The sequence below is a fragment of the Tachysurus vachellii genome, chromosome 3, assembly GCF_030014155.1.
Source record: "Tachysurus vachellii isolate PV-2020 chromosome 3, HZAU_Pvac_v1, whole genome shotgun sequence".
Classification (NCBI taxonomy): Eukaryota; Metazoa; Chordata; class Actinopteri; order Siluriformes; family Bagridae; genus Tachysurus; species Tachysurus vachellii.
The window spans coordinates 10,202,462-10,208,461 of record NC_083462.1 but is presented as its reverse complement, the minus strand read 5'-3'; the positions used below and the strand labels follow the sequence as shown (position 1 = coordinate 10,208,461).

General features: G+C 40.1%; 1 protein-coding gene across 3 annotated transcripts in view; it reads left to right on the top strand.

Annotated features, from left to right (window-relative positions):
• The first annotated feature begins 327 nt into the window (after positions 1-327).
• The window catches only part of adgrb2 (adhesion G protein-coupled receptor B2), a 384,210-nt gene continuing 378,537 nt past the window's right edge, over positions 328-6,000 (top strand). For all 3 annotated transcript variants that reach the window (XM_060865674.1, XM_060865676.1, XM_060865673.1), the window contains exon 1: positions 328-893. The gene's annotated coding sequence lies outside the window, so the exon portion shown is untranslated. The remainder of the gene's footprint in view (positions 894-6,000) is intronic.

Below are 6,000 nucleotides of genomic sequence, written 5' to 3'. Positions count from 1 at the left end.
TACTCTATCTTCTTTGCTAATTTGTTGATATCTGTTCTGGCGTGTTTCGGCTTCTCTCTGGATATATAAGGCCCTACTGTTAAGAATAAATGTATACGATACTGGATTTTTTTTTCTGCAGGGTGTGAAATAGAGTTTGACACCCCTGATTGGGAATCTGCGCCGTCTGACGTCACTAAAGCAGTGCGCGCGGACTAGTCATCCCCTTCTCTACGCGAGAGAGCGCGCCTCCGTCTCGAATGCGGGGGATCCAGATGCGCGCCCGTGCGAGGCACAACTAGTCCGGTTAGAGCTCGGATGCCAGGAGAGAGAGAGAGCGACACTCTCACAATCCAAGACGAGCTGCGAACGGAAAGCTGCAGTGGGAGTAAACAAAATAAAGAAATAACAGTAATAACAGACGACTAACTGCATCACCTCGGGAATACGCGGATGGAAGAATCGAGCGCGCGTGATCTTGTTTAATTCGGCTGGAATTATAAGGATGGACGCGCAGCTTGGAATTACCGGCGCTTTAAGATTATGAACTAGTGTGGACCTCTCCTAAACCTCCTGCACTTGCCATTTCGTGCATTGTCGGATTTTTTTTTTATTTATTTTTTTTACATTTGTTTTCTTCTCTGATTTTTAAACCTCTCTCTCTATTTATATCTATATATCTTTTTCATTTCCTTTCTTCTTTCAATGTCGTGAGTCCTCCGGTATATTTCTATGCTTCCATAGCCCGCGTGACCGAAGCCCGGTGGGCGGATAGATAGTGAAAAGCTTTACTCCGCCACTGAAAAGCTGCTCGTGTGATCTTGTGAACTGAGGCGCGTCATGGACGGCGAACTTCGTTCGTACCTAAAAAACGCATCCGGCACTGTCGAATAACTGCTGCTGGAAGAGATCAGGTAATCTGTAAGCTTCTTCTACTGACCCCTCTTGAAACAAACAACCCTTATACATCTACGCATGCAAGACATTTTAGCAGTCAGTGTGCGTACGCACGAGCCGTAAAGTCTCATCAGTCCTATTCTTTCTATTTTACGGATGATGTGAAGTTGCGCACGTTTGCGTCTCTTACCGCAAGTTCCAACGTTTTAAATCGTGGCTTTTTGTCTTCCTTATTTATGGGCCGGATGGTAACTTTGCACACTGGATAAGGGCTCACGAACCTCATTGAGTTATTCTCACTGATAATTTCACTTAACAGAAAAGACAGCTTTAGCTATCGATCACTCCAAGCGATAGTGTCTTGTAACACTGATTGCATGCCGATTGTCGCATTTTCCTTTTCGTTCCTTTGTAAAGTATTGAGGAGATTTAATGTGGCACACCTGCTGCTTTGCTGGAGTCTCAGAAATATTCTGGAAAGAGCATAACACACGACGCATTTGATCTTTCCTCACAAGTAGTCTATGGTTACAAAGCATGACTGGCTTATGGAGTAACCATTTACGCATGATGCATGCCCACAGCCTATAAACGTGCCTTTTGCGCGGTGGTTTTCTCTCACGCATGCAGGTGGTGCTGCTGATGAACATTCGCCCATCTGTTGAGCGCAGCTTTAGCTCGGGTTCGGCAGAAATGCGCATTCATGGAGCTCTCAATTGAACAACATTTATCCTTCTCCGAATCCCTTAATGCCAGAGAACATTTCACGAGCTTCGCTTGACCGGACACGATATCCGGTTCGCTCCCTTAATGCACTTCGGATGGATTTTGAAAGCGCGATGTTGTCTTTCTCAGTAATGAATGGGGAAATAAACAGAGCTTCTAATGGAAGATATGGTTAAAGCCCCTTCTATGCGCATCTACCGTTAATACACTCGAGACGCATTAGCATATGTGCAGCATTAGAGGAATAACGTATAATAAAATCCATCTCGTGTGCCAAGTGGATGGAAATGCACAGTGAATATGATTAGAGGAAAGAGAGAGAGAAAAAAAAAAGATTCTGCATGCATTGGGCATAGGAGTGTCCGTTGGAGTGTATCATTGGTGGCTGTGCATGTTGCCAAACACTGTTAAAGCAGCTCACTATTTAGCTTGCAAGCAATGGAGCATGGATCACTGCATGTGGAACATGAGCCAGGTGACAGCTTGGCCTTGCCTGCTTGAGTAAACCCCAATCCCTGACCATCCAATTTTTGTCCCCAAATAAACTAAACTCCTCCTCTTTCTCTCCACTTCTTGGCAGTGTGGTGCTTTTGTGGCAGTCTCAAATAACGAACGACAGTGAGATAAAGCATGATACATTTATTTCTGCCAGTGGATCTAGAGTTTAGATCAAGTCAGCTTGGGGATAGCCCTACCGAATGATATTCTTTGATAAATAAGCTTTAGCTCCTCATCAGTGCTTCACCATGCTTTGGTATCGTAAATCATTCTTATCTCGGACCACTCCTCGTTTCAAGCTATTTACTTAAAAGCTTTCAGATCACTTAGGCAAATTATGTACACGGAATGGTTTGAGAATTAGTAATCAATAAATGGTTTATATTGTTATGTAATGTCATGAGAAATCAGTGCACTAATGCTGGAGGCTATGTTTACGTCACATGTATCTGTCATGGGTGTTATGCTAATGCTTGTTTTCAGAATATGAAACATGCTGTTTAAAGCGAGGCATGCAACAGTGGACCCTGACACCTTCAAATTAATTTCTTCTAGAATGCCATGAGCTGAAGAAATATTGATTGTCAACTGATAAGAAACAGTGATCCCTGTATTCTAGAAGTGAGAGCACTGCAGAGAAGCTTGAGTCATGCTATTAATTTAGGGAGAATAAAGTAACCATGCTCATGGGACGGGACTGTCCCCAGAGTGTTTTTGTAACTTGCCGTCTCTGGCAACTCGATCTCCTAGCCAGCCGATTGCTCCTGTCATTTCCTTTGCTTGTCCTCCGAGGATTATGTACTGATATTTTCTACCACATGAATGCCTCAGCAAGGGGACCAGTAGCAATATTTGTTTTTATGTAATGTCTTTTCATTATGTTCAGCCAAGATAGAAATCCAAAGTCTCACAGATTGTATTGATTCTTTGTCCTTCTGCTATATAATGCAGTGAAAAATCAAGACTTTGATGCGACATATACCTTATGGCTTTTTTCCCCCTCAGTGCACACTCAAGGCTAAATGTGATGTCTCTTCTAGTGTGTGATTTTTAGCCAAGCACTTCACTTCCTGTCAGCTCCACAATGTGGGACCTTATTCGCCAGTTTAACATGGCCGCTAATATGGTTGATGCTTGAAGTACTTTGTTTATTTAGGGGGATTTTTTCAGTAGATGGCACTGATGGTATTTTTTAACTAAATATACTGAAATAGTCAACAAAAATGATCCAAGATCAAATCATAAATGACAGAAGACTCCGTTCCTCTACAACTGAGATACACACCAAGACATTGTTTTGTTAAAATCAACCTCTAGTTATTGATTTAATTTCATTTGACTTAATATGTATTAAATACAAAATAATAAGAAATATTACTAGAAAAGCTGTTTCTCTTTATGCTAACCTTTATTCATAGCCTATAGGATGACAGGTCATACAGAGGTCCCGCCCATTCAGTGTATAATAATAAGAATACCCATAATATTATTCATTTTTAAAGGTATAAAAATAGACTTAAAAGCTTGAATTGAATTATAAACCATAATAATTATTCAATGAGATATTACTCAGGCCAAATCAAGCACACATGATGCCTGTAATCTAAGCTGTTTATAAGAAGAAGAAATAAACTTTAGCGACACTTTATAAAAGTATATAAATCTGCATTGTAAAAAAAGTAATGACTTTTATCACCTTCCACAACAGTCTGTCCTGTCTTCTGTTTTGAGGTACAGTAAATGTGAGTCTAACAGCAGCCTCAGTGTGTACTGTATACAGAAAACATTGGCTAACTGTTATTAAATCAGTTGTGCATCTTTTACTATGATAATCTGTATCAAGGTTCTATCTCCTTTTGTTCTGGACCATGAGGGATATTTCCTTCAAGACTTATAGATTTCTGTATCTGTTTAATAGAAACGTCATCCCCCATGTGACCTTGATATCAACGTGTGTGATCTTGTGGAGGTGGATTCAAAACCTAGCATAACATAACACTCATATAATCCTTTAATTTTTTTTGTTTTTGGATAAACTTGTTTTACTTTAAACTTTGCAACTATCCCAAACTTTTGTGTATTTCAGAACAGGATGGCAAGTTGCTTGTCCTGCCAAGTTCTGATGGAGTTGGATGGTGGGCACAATTAATACCTAAATTGTTTGGGACCTGGACATCTGCAACAGACACTTACAGACCTCACTGAAAGATAATGGCATTAGTGATGCATGAAGTACTCCTCACAGCCTATGAAAATATCTATTCATTTCCTTTCTCTGGCACTCTGATGTGCTGTACATATGGCTGCAATGTTCTCTAGAAAAAAGTTCCATTGCTGTGTTCCTGTGTCCCGTGAAAGAGAGGAGAGTGTATTTACTGCTTTGGAACACAGATTAGAGAAGCTGGCAGCGGGCATGGGCCAAATGCATGAGCTGTTGGCAAAGATGCAACAGCGCATTGAAGTACAAATCTTGAGGAAGCCTAGTACAGCCACCTTGCATACCGAAACAGACTGTTCATCATTCTCTGAATTTTAGGCTCTTTTGAGCAGAAAATGTGTTTAAGCAGAATAAAGATCAGAGTTAAAAGCAGGAGTACAGCACAACAGTGGTACTGCATGCATCACAAGCTAATGATAAAGTTATCCAAGCAAAATTAAAGTTTGATCCTCCACAATATGCTTGGACAAATCTCAAACACATTCTATAGCACATTTACTCATGCATGTGGCTGAACAGGTCTACAAACTATCAGTATCTTCACTAAGGCCTTATATGTCCTTAAAAATAAGTTAAAGCTGGTTTACCAGCTGGTAAATCCATGCACGTAAAACCACAGGCAAGCAGATTAAATAGAGATTTCATATGATGTGTTGTATGACATTTGGAACTCTAGAATGAATGTTGCTTTATCCTAATCTCTGTGCTCTGTGAGTGATCCTTTAATAGAATAAAGCACTAAGACTTGAAATTCTTATTCTCAAACGAGTACAGCATTCGAACCACGACATGCAGTAGTAGAAGGTTGTGATTTGTTGAGTCAAATTCAGTATCAACATCTTAGTGATTCTCTTCCTCAATCGGAGGTAGTATTAACACATTGCAATGATTCCCAACTTTAATAAAATATGGTTTTTGCATTATTTAGAAGTGCTGTCTGTTACTGTATAGTAAATTATGTCATCAGGATGTGTTGTGCATTCTCATGATAACTGTATAGAACTGAGTGGACGACCACTTGGGTCACTTGGATTGACAAGATGAAAAAAAGAGATGGCCAGGTCAGGAGATGAGTGGGACTAAACAAGACTTCCAGTTTGCTATCCTACCCCATAGCCCTGACGTCCAAAGAATTTAGGTGATTGTATTGAGCAACCGGTACTTGCCAGAAATTGCTACAGTTCTTATAATGTTGTTGTAGGCCTCTTGGCAGCCTCTCGGGTCAGATTTAAAGGGACGTCCTGTTTTTACTGAAGCCGATCAATAGGAAATCTTTTGTAACTCTCTGACGATAGAAAATTTTCAACAATCTGACCCCATACCTATTTTTGTAAGCTCTTTAAAGCCCATGGCTTTTTCAGTTAAATGCCACCAAGAAGATGTCAGGAAAATCATATCGGAACAACTGTACTTTATTTGGGGTTAATCAGTCACTTTAATTGATGGCAGGTGTATACTTATGTAAGCTGGGTACTTTTGTTTCTAGTTGTTTATCACTTGACAAGGTTTAACTGACATGGTTTAAAAATCACAAAGCATTGCCATTTTAACAGAACTGGAATCTCTATAAACATGTAGCTGTCAAAACTTTTAAGACTCAAAATAAGAGTCTTATCCTTTAATAGATCAGCAAAAACATCTCTCTGTCTCTCTCTCTCTCCCTCTCTCAGTCTCTATCTATC